Here is a 13,256-nt window from a genome sequence, read left to right as displayed (position 1 = left end):
AAAAGAGAATTAAATCGAAAAGCAGTTTCAGTGGGTCTTGAACAAGGCAGCCTTTCTCAAATTGTTTTTGTAACGGACCAAGGAAGTAACATCGTGAGTGCCCTTCAGGCGTACATCAGATTAAACTGTTCTTCCCATCTACTTAACACAATACAGAGGAACTTATTCCAGAAACTCTCGGCGGAAGTTCATTTATCTTATATAGACACACTGACAACAGAGGTAAAGGACATAGTGCGGTACATGAAACACACCGGTCTTACACAACATTTGAAAACTACCCTATATCAAGAATGTGAAACTCGATGGTACAGTAGGATTGACATGTACAAATCTTTTGATGTCAACTACAATGACATTGAAAATATTCTTATCGAACACCAGGAAGAAGGGAGAATGGCACACGTTCAACGAGATATCCTGAGAATGCTTATCGAGTTTCTGGAACCATTCAAAGACGCTTCTCTGCAATTAGAAGCAGATACATACCCCACACTACCACTTGTGCTTCCTTTGCGATTCAATTTAATACATCACCTTAAAGAACAGAATCTCTCAGATCCAGAGGATCTGTTGCAGTTAAAACAAATTGCATTAAATTTACTCGCAGAAAAGTTTGTTTTGCACAAATTTCATAAGATTGCTTGCTTCTTGTGGCCTAATTTCCGTCAGTTGAGAATGCTTGAAAATACAGAGAGAGAGGAGACAAGATTCAATGTGTGTTCCTTAATACGGGATCTAAAGAGCAAAGAGCCAGAATCCCAATGTAAAGATCATTCTCAGCGAAATAGTTCTTCTGTCCCTTCTCAATCTCAAGTTGCCAAAAGACTAAAAATACTGGATTTCACGTGTATCGAAGATGAAAATATTGATGCCCGAAGTGAAAACGAGGCCGAAGAAATTGAAAAATTTCACCTTGGTCCCCTGAAAAACTTAAAATTGAGGTTCCACTGTACTCTCCGCAATACAACAAGCATACACACGTATTACACTTAACACAAACTATTCCTTATTCTTATCACACAATAAAAGACATATAAATTCAGAATAGAAAAAACTGTTAGTGTTAATACTACATGAAGCTAGTTCAAGAAAAACATCGGTGTGTTAAATAATCCAGAATTCAAAATAGCTTCACAATCTAAGACACACTGTACAGTAACATACAGAACAAACAGCTAACACCACCACACACTTACTTGCACAATATGCACTTTTTTTTTGTAGTTAGTCTTGTCAACCCTCCCGGACTGACGAGATTTAGAATTGTTTTTATTAAATTGTTAATTTACTTTCGATATGCATTTTCCAAATGAAGAAATTTGTTTTTGCAAATCAAACAATCAGGGACGTTGTTGGTGGAGGAGCCAGGGGGGCCAGGAGCACACCAGTTACAACTGTAGCCCCCCCAAACAAAATTTTGATTGATTAAAAATTATCCTAAATTAATGCTATATATAATTTTCTTGTAAATTTGTAGCAGATCTGGAACACTGCATGGGAACAAACTTGCTATTCTGAAGAAAATCGTCAGAAGCAAATACTTGACACCAAAATTTCCACCCTTTCGTTGCTTAACAGTTTGTTATCAAAATCATATAATCTGCCTGCATTGAGGTTATTACCCTTGCCCCAAGTTCCTAGAAACCAGAGATTCGAACCATTTGTTGCAAATGACTCTTCTCTTTACATGGAATCAAAACCTCAGCCGAGCGGTCAACAGAAGTGGGTCGGGAGATACATGGTGTTCTATGCTGATAATGTTCTGAGATTTAAAATTTCTCTCTGCTTCAGCTTCGGTGTTTTGTGTTTTTGCAGTATCTTGGCTCGAGTTGCTGTGGGTGCACTCAAAGTGCATTTGTTCGTGGGTGGGAAGAGTTCAAAAAGCGTTGTAGTGGGTTCCAATTTTTTAATGGATAAATTCCTATTTTTTGTGCATTGAATGTTTAAGTAAGTAGAAGAATATTGTTATCCGGGAACTTTTCTAACGTTGGAAGTGGCCCAGCACCCACCCAACGTCGAATAACGTGGGTACCTGGGGGAAACCGGGGGGGGTAAAGGTGGTCAGGGGCTTGATGCTGATCACATCACCACCACTCACGACCGGATCAAGAAAGTGTGGGGCGTTACCCCCACACCCCCTATACGCCTTCATGCCATGGGGCTAAGCACAGGGGAGCACTTTACCCTTTTTTTTTTAGAAGAATATTGTGCTTAGAGTTTCAAAAAACAAAAACAAAAGCATCGTTGCATCAAAGTCTATAGAGACGACTTTATTTCCTCCACCAATTTTTCCTCATGTAGAGAAGCATTATTTGTTGAAGTAAAAATTGTGGTTGCGTTGTTTTGATTAAGTTAATTCAATTTTGTATTGACAGTAGCAAGACTACGAACAGATAGCAGATGATATTGAGGATGTTAGTGTTCCAGAACATTTTTATCTAAAGGGTTTAAAGGCTGTAAAGAAATCTCCCAGAAATATATTCCTTAAAGTTAGAAAGCTTTGGTGCAGTGAAGGTGCATCCCAGTGTCAGGCTGGTGCAATCAAATTGTGATCAACCAAGTAGACGTGTGCAACATTAGCAGTGTTGAAGTTAAAATGATTCAACAGATGTCTGCCTGCTACTTTCAAAATTCATTGATTGCTTAGTATGTACCACATGACCATACACCACACTATATACTGCTCCAGTGCAAATGGTGCAGATCCCAAATACACACCAAATCTACAAAGTAGATGATCAAAAAGTGCAGCAAACCAGATGGAAAAGCAAAGGATAATCTTACCTGAAAGGACAGCTTTACAAGCAGCTTCTGCAATACTGAACAAGTACGATTGCTGATGGAAGAAGCAAATGTCTTCCTGGAAGAAAAAATACAGATCCAATCCAATATATATAAAAAATATATATATTAGTTACAATATAAATGGATATGAACATGTAGTCTCCATTGTGCACTTTTAAAAGTAAGTGTGTTAATATGCAGCTTCTTGGGCATTGCAAAACTTGGTTCAAGTGGCAGCATATATTTATATATTAAGGAGGTCAATGAACCAATTAGAATTTTGTAACAGATTAGTATTGTTAAATTTTATATTGGCACTTTATCAATATCGGCCAACTTATCATATCAGCAACCCCTAATATACGAGGGTAAGTCAAAAATGATCTACACTTTTGCCACAACTTTTCTCAGGTTGGCCACACTGCCTTCAGCGCTTGTGTGATATAAGGTTGTACATTTGTGGTCATGTGGCTGAGGTTTGATCTTAATCTTTTTTTTTTCTCTTTCTTTTGTTACAGATTAAAGATGGCCGCTCCACTGGCAGTATACACCAAGGAAGAACAGCGATCAGTGATCCGATTTCTCTGGTCTGAAGGTGTGTCAGGGACTGAAATTCATCGCAGGCTTTCAGTACAATACAGGGACAGTGCTTTACCACATATAATTGCGTATAAGTTGATCGAAAGCTTTAAAAATGGCTGGACAAGCATGAAACACGAAGTGTACGATGCCCATCAACCTCCACCACTGATGGGAAGATTCAACAAGCTTGAGAGATGATTCTGATGAACTGATGGTCACCCATCATCCAAAGAGATTATTCTGACATCATCAGATGTACTGAAAGCCTGCGATGAATTTCAGTCCCTGACACACCTTCAGATCAGAGAAATTGGATCACTGATTGCAGTTCTTCCATGGTGCATACTGTCAGTGGAGCGGCCATGTTTAATCTGTAACAAAAGAAAGAAAAATGGAGCGATTAAGATCAAACCTCGCCCACATGACCACAAAAGTACAACCTTATAGCACACACGCGCTGAAGCCAGTGTGGCCAACCTGAGATAAGTATGGCAATAGTTTAGATAATTTTTGACTTACCCTCGTACAATGGAATAAAGCAATATCACAAATAGAGACATCCTATTTTGATTTTGTTGGAGACATAAAATGTGAAATAACAAGCTGTGATGTTAATTTTTAACATTTTTGCAAGGTATGAGGTACATTTTTCTACTATGCTTTGTCATGAAATGGTGCAAAATGAACTGCAAATTGCAAAATAAACTCTTCAACATGAAATTTAATGTTTATGTACCAACAACACTTTCTGGCATCTGAATTATCCTACAAATTATGTAAAATGGAAGTAATTGACATTTCTGTTATAATCATCTGAGGCCAAAATGGGCTCATTACACAGGAACAAACTTAATATTCTGGTAGCTATATAAATAGGATAATAGAAAGGAAATGCTTATATCTGTGTAACAAGTAGAGTCTTTAAATCAAATTTAGGATTATATTTACCATTTTAAGATTGATATGACATTTTATGTACCACTTTTTATCTTGAAATGTGCCCAGTTTTTCAACTGAAATCTTGATCTTTCATTCATCACAAATATTTGGCTCTATCACAAAGTATCAATCAATCTAAGGGTATATGCAATACACATGTAAACAAAACTTTTTACTTCTCTCATGCTGCAAATGACAATGTATTGCTTAAAGTAGTCATTCATGAGAATATGTTACACATTAGCATTAGAATCTATTTAAAAATATATCAGTTAATATACTGGAACAAGTGGCAGATTACCAAATAGGCCCACTAGGCAGGCATGTGCCTAGGGGCGGTAACTCTTAGGGCCGGCAAATCTTTTTTCCAGAATATCAAGAATAAGAAAAAGTGTCTTAGGTACACAGTGACAATTTAGACCTATGAAACCAATGTTTCAAATCAACGGTTTGCAACACTTTCGCTTCATACGAAAGAAACCTTGATGTATTGGATTTATGTGTTATCAAGAAATGTTTCGTCTGCTCTGCCTCCTTCAGGCGCCAATCAATTTGTTTTTAACCCTTGCTGTGGCTTTTATCGCTTACAATGACAATGCAAGCCGCCCAGTATTTGTTTTTGTAAATACATACCTCTCCATCTTCTACTAAGCGTTTGTTAATGGCCAGGCAGGAAAGAAGACTGATTGTTTGAAACTCGCATCTGTTACAATGCCAGTCTTAAAAAAAAAAAATAAACACATAAACACTGCTGATAAGTGAGTGAGTGAGCGAGTGCAGCTTTCGCGTGGACCGCAACTAGTTTTTGTCTTACTGTATTCTCTGGCTGGTGCATTCAGTTTGTTGCTAGTGCGTTTGCGATTTGGTGTTTTTTTTTATGCAGCAGGCAGCATGAATGGAACAAAGTTAAGTGGGGCAGCTTCTCGTAAACTTGCAAATGAAAAGCATGAAAGAGAAGCAACCTTACAGAAAAAGCTTGGTACAGTGGACACGTTTTTTAGGCGAAAGGAACAAGTGATTTCCGAAAGCAGTTCAAAAATTGAAGTGGAAGCGGCTACATCGAGTGAACTCTGTGAAATGCAAAATGTCGAAAATATTGTGGGTTTAGTGGAGGAAGAAAACACACCTGAGGTAGTGTCCCCTCCAGTGGCGGCTGGCCAAGTGCAACAAGTGCAGATGTTTTCACCTAATTTTCAAATTAATATTGACATTTTTCATTTGCTTGTTAAATGAAACTATTTCCCAGCAGAACGCACACGATAATACTCAATAATACGCCGCTCGGCGCTACGCACGTGAAGAGTTCGTCGTAGCATAAAACAACCCAAGAGCAAATGCCGCCAGGTTGCGGAAAACTTAGCCGGTTGTCTTGGCAACGGTGACGTCACCTAGCGTTGGCCTTGAACGGGTGTCGCCTTCTACGTGAAGCAGTTCTCTCATCGGAGAAAACATTGCATCCAGTGATTGTGGCAAAATCTTTGCGTTCTCGCGAGATCTTGTTCTGCGTGTGTGTTTCGCGTTTCCTATCGTGTGTTGTGTTCATGTGTTGAGCTGTGGTTTCTACAATGAACCCAGTAAATGACTTAGTGTGTAATTTGTTGCAGACACAATTTTCCAGATGGACGGATGAAGACAAAAAAGATGTTTTAAATTGTGGGCGGCCCACTGACATTCTTCAAATATCAGTTAAGCGAGAGAACAAAAAGGCAGGGAAATCGAACAACATTAAATTTAAAAGTTCCTGGTTTGTCGACTTTCCTTGGTTGTGTAGTAGTCGTTATTTGCAATCGTTGTTCTGCTGGCTTTGTTTACTGTTAGTAACAAATACAATGTGTGGAATAAAGAAGGGTATAACGATTTTGTCAATATAACGCGTTCTCTGCATAAGCGCAATGATTCGATGGAACATTTAAAGTGTAAATTACAATTCAAAGTTTTTGAAAAAAAACAGGAATACCATAGCAGATGCCCTTCAAGAAAATAGTAGGCTTTTAAATGTACGGTTCAATGAAAATGTAAGATTAAATAGGCTTTTCCTACAATTAATAGTTGACGCAACGCTGTATTTATGTAAACAAGAACTTGCGTTCAGGGGTCACGACGAAAGCGTGTCTTCGCTTAATCGTGGGAATTTCAAGGAACTTGTTGCATTATTAATATCGAGAAGTTCGTTAGAAATACAGAACCATTACAAAACGAACTTCTTCACCTGTTATTTTAGGCACGAGCCGCTACTGGTCCCCTCATTTCGTAGGAGTTCCTGATTGTGACAGCGAGAGTGCAAATTTCGTTAGTGACGATCCTGCCGAGTGGTGTCTGAATGAGTCTACAATTGACATTCTTCTAAGACGTGGAATTAATCAGAATGCTGAAAACGATTTTTCTAAATTGCAAAGACTCATACCAGGTAAGATAAGATTTTAAAATAATAGTGTTTTTTTCGTAAACTTGTATGGAATTATTTGCTATATACGTGCAGCATTGGTGCCACTTATTGTGCATCATGCAGGTTGTTCAAGGGCAAGACAAACATCGCAACTCACGGCATTTCAGACTGAAAAAACATTTCACATATTCTAGCATCACACGAAAATTCTGAAGATCACAAAAACTGTGAGTTGGCACTCTTAACAAGGCAGAAATCTGTTTGGACCTTGGAGAACCATTTTCAATCACAAATTCAGATGGAACTTACATACTGGGTCAGTGTCTTAAGAAGAATTTTTGCTCCACTGCCCTCACCCTCCGAGATCACAGATGCCCTCGCCCTCCACTGCCCTCATCCTCCGAGATTGCTCTCGCCCTCACCCTCCACTGCCCTCACCCTCTGAGATCGCCCTCACCCTCCACCACCCTCACCCTCTGTCGTCGGAGTTGCCCTCACCCTCCACCACCCTCACCCTCTGACATCGCAATCACCCTCACTCTACACTGCCCTCACTCTCCAAGATCGCTCTCACCCTCGCCCTCCACCGCCCTCACCCTCCGACATCGGAGTTGCCCTCACCCTCCACCACCCTCTTCCTCCAACATCGCAATCACCCTTGCTCTCCGCCACCCTCACCCTCCGAGATCGTTCTCGCCCTCGCCCTCCAGCACCCTTACCCTTCAAGATTGCAATCGTCCTCGCCCTCCACCACCCTCACCCTACGAGATTCCAGTCACCCTCACTCTCCACCACCCTCACCCTCTGAGATCACTCTCACCCTTGCCCTCCACCGCCCTCACCCTCCGTCGTTGGAGTTGCCCTCACCCTCCGTCGTTGGAGTTGCCATCACCCTCCTTCGTTAGAGTTGCCCTCACCCTCCAAGATCGCTCTCGCCCTCGTCCTTCACTGCCCTCACCTTCCACCTGCCCTCACCCTCCACCACCCTCCACTAACCCTCACGTCATTACAAGTGGGTGGATTTTTGCATATTTGCATTTGTACCTTGAGGAAAATTCATATGCTATCAACGGTTTCATTCATATAGTGTGTATATATATATTGATTTGGGATACTCTGGCAACGTTTTAGATTTCTATTACAGGTGTTAGTGTATATTTGAGCTTCATGTGCTTATTATTGCATATACGTATTGGTAGTAATTTTCATTTATCGTTCATTTCAACTTTGCCTCTTTGTGTGTGTGTGTGTGTGTGTAATCTGTGCTATATGGCCTGTGGGCTCTAGTTGGATGGGTCAAGGACCAAGGACATCCAGTTATTGGAAACTACTGTTTATGCTAAGATCAAGAAAAACTCCTCCCACATCACATCAACCAGGGACATCTAAAAGAATGAGTCACATTTCTAGGTGCCAGAAACAGTAGCAGGGATGCATTATTTGTTCATTATTTGGTGATATGTTATCTTTGTAAATCTGTGTGTGTGTCCGTGCCTGAGTGATACCTGTTTGGGGGAAGGTTAAGGGGAATTTCTCTTTCAGCTTGCAAATGTTCATTCTTTGGGGGATGACCCCCCCCCCCACACATACATACATAAATATACATGCCAAGGTGGGGGCTGTCGACACCCGTTTCAAAACCTGAACAAATTGAATAAATATTTACACTTTATGGAAATGTGAATAGTTAATTATATAAGTAGATATGCAGCAGACCCGGAATACAATGGAACTCTGTTCCGGCAAATCAGTTTGGTGGCGGAATTTAATTCCTTCTATGATATGGCTGTAGACAGGGGTTGGGTTCAACAGAAAATTTTAGGAGGGATCAGACCATTGATCAAATTTCAATAATATAAATAATAATAACAATAATAAATATTATTATACAATGTTAATCAAAATACAATAAAACTTATATACAAAGGCTGTTGCAGAGAAGGTGAGACTAATTCCTGTATAGGAAAACAGCAACCTTCATTGGCTAGCAAATGTACTAGGGTGAAAATCTGCTTTATTAGCTGCCGATTGAGACCAAACTGAGTGCAATAGGTCAAAAAGTCGTGACTGCGTAGCAGTTAAAAGACAAGCATGTACATGGACCCCTCCAAGAATCATTAAAATGAAACAAAAAAATTACAAACCACAAAATGTCAATTCAGAATCAGTTATCGAGTAGGCGTACATCTTTTTCAAAATAGACACCATTGACATCTAAACAAGCATCCATACGCTCCTGCCACTTTGTGAATGTCTGAAAATTCATCGTCAGATAGCGAACTGAAGAAAACTTGCGCTGCGGTGATCACTTCTTTGTTCGTCATGAAATGACGACCACGTAAAGTGGCCTTTAAAAGTGGAAATAGCCAAAAGTCGCAGGGTGCAAGGTCCGGGCTGTATGCTGGAAAATTTCTATTTCTCTCTTCGTCACGTAATCCTGAAAAGCTCGCACGGTATGCGGGTGTGCGTTATCGTGGTGCAATATGAAGGAGTTCTTCAAATGCAGCCTCTTTTTTGCTCAATGACTCCTTGGTAATACTGTGGCTCTACTCAGTCTGTCTTGATCGGCATATGCCTGTGGACATTGCATATGTTTCCGCAGCACTTTTCCCTAAATGCCAACAAAATTTTATGGCATGTCGCTGTTCATCTTGAATACTCATCGCGAAAAGCAATGTTATACACAAAAACCTGGAGGGGTAAACGAAACACATTCCACGTAAATCAACACAGCTGCTCACTAACGTGGTTTCGCAACATGTGACAACTTGCTACGGAAACAGAATGAGTCATCCTACACGACGCGACTTGTGCCGAAACCATAGGCAGTGTTGCCAAGCCAGGAAAAAATCTGTCTCACCTTCTCTGCGACAGACTTTGTATATATATATATATATACACACACACACAAAGGGTGTCTCATCTAACATTGCGACCTGAAATATTTCGTGAACAACAACGAATATTAGAAAACTGCTTTCGCAGATATATAGGTATGAGAGGGGCTCATGAAATTAGTGGACACAATACGTTCAACTACGTAAGGAAGTATGATTTTCAACACAAACGTAGTTTTCTTTTAATGGAAACCACATTTTATTTTCAGCTCATTTGAAAGTATGGAAAACATCATTAAGAATGGCGTTTGTTACATCATCAAGTAGGTGACGCTTGAAACAAACATTCTCACAAGTTGATTCGTGTGTCGTAACATGCATATCCCTATTTTGACGCCATTTGTGTATCGCAACAAACATGTTACTCTTCTGCATACTATGCGTTGTGCTTAGGAAAGTTGTCACGTTCCCAACAACTGCGGGATGTACATAATTATCTAAAAGGTTCTGATACATCTTTCTGAGTTATCAAATAAGGATTTATTAAAAAGTATAAATTTTAAACATTCCGCCATCAGTTAAATACATAAATGTTAGTACATTAACATCTTTCTAATTTTTAATTGGCGTTCATTTATTTACGTCATAATTTTTAGTACATTGGAACAATCAACTCTTCTCGTTTGGTCATGACAAATCTTTAAGTTTTCAACTTTGAAACTTTGCAGCTTATACATTATTCCTTCAAATAAAGCAAGGGCATAACAAAGTACACTGATTAACCAGACGTTTGTGATAGTTTACGTACGTCAGAACTGTTGCTGAGAAAATAGTATATTCAGACTCTGAAAAGGCCGGGATGATACTTATCTATGGCGAGTGTAGGAAAAATGCAGCACATGCATACAGGCTGTATGCGTGACGACATTTGCGCTCGGCTCTGCCGACTGGCATAGAGAGGGATGCGCCTTCACGCTCAACTTTAGGTTACATTTACTTGAGAACTACTTGACGTATTACAATGTAACAAACACCATTCTTAATGATTTTTTCCGTACTTTCAAATGAGCAGAAAATAAAATGGGGTTCCCATTAAAAGAAAACTATGTTTGTGTTGAAAATCGTACTTCCTTACGTAGCTGAACATATTGTGTCCACTAATTTCATGAGCCCCTCTCATACCTATATATCTGCAAAAGCAGTTTTCCATTATTTGTTGTTTTTCACGAAATATCTCAGATCACAATGTTACATGAGTCACCCTGTATGTATGTGTGTGTGTGTGTGTGTGTGTGTATGGGGTTTGTAACAATTGCAAACTAATGAGGTTCTGGCAACTAGAATCATCATACGTTTTTATTTACTATGTGCGAATTACTCACAAGATTAACAATATAAATTATAATTTTACTTACGTTTTTTGTGAGTATAATACGTTTTCTTCAATTACGACGTTTCGAGAGATAACTTCTCCCTTCTTCACATTTTGGCGTTTTATAAGCAATTCATAAAGTCATAGCTTCGTCACAATATTTCTTCCATAGTCATCAGGATTAAGGGTTAGGTGAAATGCAAGCGGGAAAAAGTATAGGAAGATCGATTATGCACTGAAAATTTACGTGCTTTAATGCCATCATTTACCAAAGTTAAAACCTATAATACAAACTTATTTGTCCTCCTGTATGGATTTCTTAAAACTGTAAAAACCTTTAAAATTCTAAAAACCATTCACTATTTCACAGTCAAGTTGTCTGCAACAAGCTTCCCTTGCGAATGTGGAAGCAGTCGAACTGGCTGTCTCTTGTTCATCATTTCTCCTCCCTCCCCTCCTGATTACATCATATCAAGTTCAAAATCTTACTCATTCGAAGCCTCACGCAAAACTTACGGGGTGACGTGGAATCCAAGGCTCTTATATTCTTTCTTATCCCATTTTTTAAACATTCCTGTCTAAACTTCATGTATATTCCCATCATCCCTATTTAATTTGTTCTCTCTTTCTTTACAAATATATGATCCTTCATAAACTTTCCTTCTTCCTAATTTACTCTCCTCCCTTAAAACTCTATGCTCCACGATTACATGGCCTTCTTCGAGAATATGTTCTGACAAACTCGTTTTGGGAACCTTTTCTCTTATGTCTTTATCATGTTCCCCCCACATTATGTTCATGTTTCTCCCCGTTAGGCCGATGTACTCTTGATTACATTCGCATGTTATTCCATACACTCCCTTCAAATCTCCTTCTTTTTTATATTTCGTGACTGTGAAATAGTGAACGGTTTTTAGAATTTTAAAGGTTTTTACAGTTTTTAAAAATTCATACAGAGGACAAATAAGTTTGTATTATAGGTTTTAACTTTGATAAACGATGGCTTTAAAGCACGTAAATTTTCAGTGCGTAATCAATCTTCCTATACTTTTTCCCGCTCGCATTTCACCTAACCCTTAATCCTGATGACTATGGAAGAAATATTTTGACGAAGCTATGACTTTATGAATTGCTTATAAAACACCAAAACCTGAAGAAGAGAGAAGTTGTCTCTCGAAACGTCGTATGAAGAAAACGTATTATACTCACAAAAAACGAAAGTAAAATAGTAATTTATATTGTTAACTAGAATCATAGCATTTTGTTAACCATTCTATCACACTATTGCACTATATTTTTGCAAAGTTGCTTTTCCTTCCTTCTGTGTTCTGATGCTCAAAAAGTGGATTAGAAAAAAAAGGTAAAAAAAGGTAATTTGTGTAAAATTGAAATCATTTCTAGTTACTGATACTGACACTAACATTCAATCCCAATTAGACACCTTCATGAGTCATTGACCCTTATGATCAGGTCTCTGAACCTGATGACCTAAATATTTTGAAAAATAACCCATAAATTTACTTTACATATCAAAATCTACACTTGATTTTTTTCAAAAATAGCAAAAGAGGCATGTGCTTTTGAAAGTACTTAAATAGTTTGACCCAACCAGATTTTTGGGCACTTTGCCATTTATCGGTGGAAGAGTCTAAAAGAAGTGAGAGGGATGTGGTCTTTAAACTATTGAAGCTAAAGGGAGGAATGGGCGCAATGAAGTTCTACTGTATTCTTAATGTGCATATACTTGCAATACTAAGTGCTCAATTATTTTCTGCTGTTATTGTCATCTGCAACCGGGCACCAGGAAAACTCTATTTCTTTGCACTTGAGCTGAAATAAAGGATGGATTTTCCAATGCAGGAATTTGAAGGAAGTTAATACAACTAAAATGCTATAAATGTTTGTGGAGGAACAAATACAGTTAAAAACCTCAAAATTGAATATACTGCACATAAGCAGCTTATTGTATACTGATTAATCTAGCATTTTTATATATTTTTAATTCCAGTTCTTCATCATACTGAATGTTGCAGTTGGAGGAACCTTCTTTAGTGATGAATACACAAATCAGGCCTATCCAAAACCATGGAACTGGTCATCGAAACATCCGATGAGAGATTTCTGGGAAAAGAAGGATCTTTGGTATCCAACTTGGAATCCTGAAACTGATGACATGGCCATGAAAGTAGATTACATTCGTGTCTACTCTATCTCTCCTTCCAGCTATGGATAGACAAGATGATTCACAGTTACCATTGATACGGCTTATTTGGACCCTAGAGAACATTGTGTAGATTAGGGAAAAGTAGTGCCAAATGTTGCAGGGAATTAGTGGGAAAGTATATTTAAATCA

Source organism: Lepisma saccharinum, chromosome 9, assembly GCF_977018435.1.
Source record: "Lepisma saccharinum chromosome 9, izLepSacc3.1, whole genome shotgun sequence".
NCBI lineage: Eukaryota > Metazoa > Arthropoda > Insecta > Zygentoma > Lepismatidae > Lepisma > Lepisma saccharinum.
The sequence above is the reverse complement of the archived record's forward strand: the minus strand, read 5'-3'. Positions refer to the sequence as shown.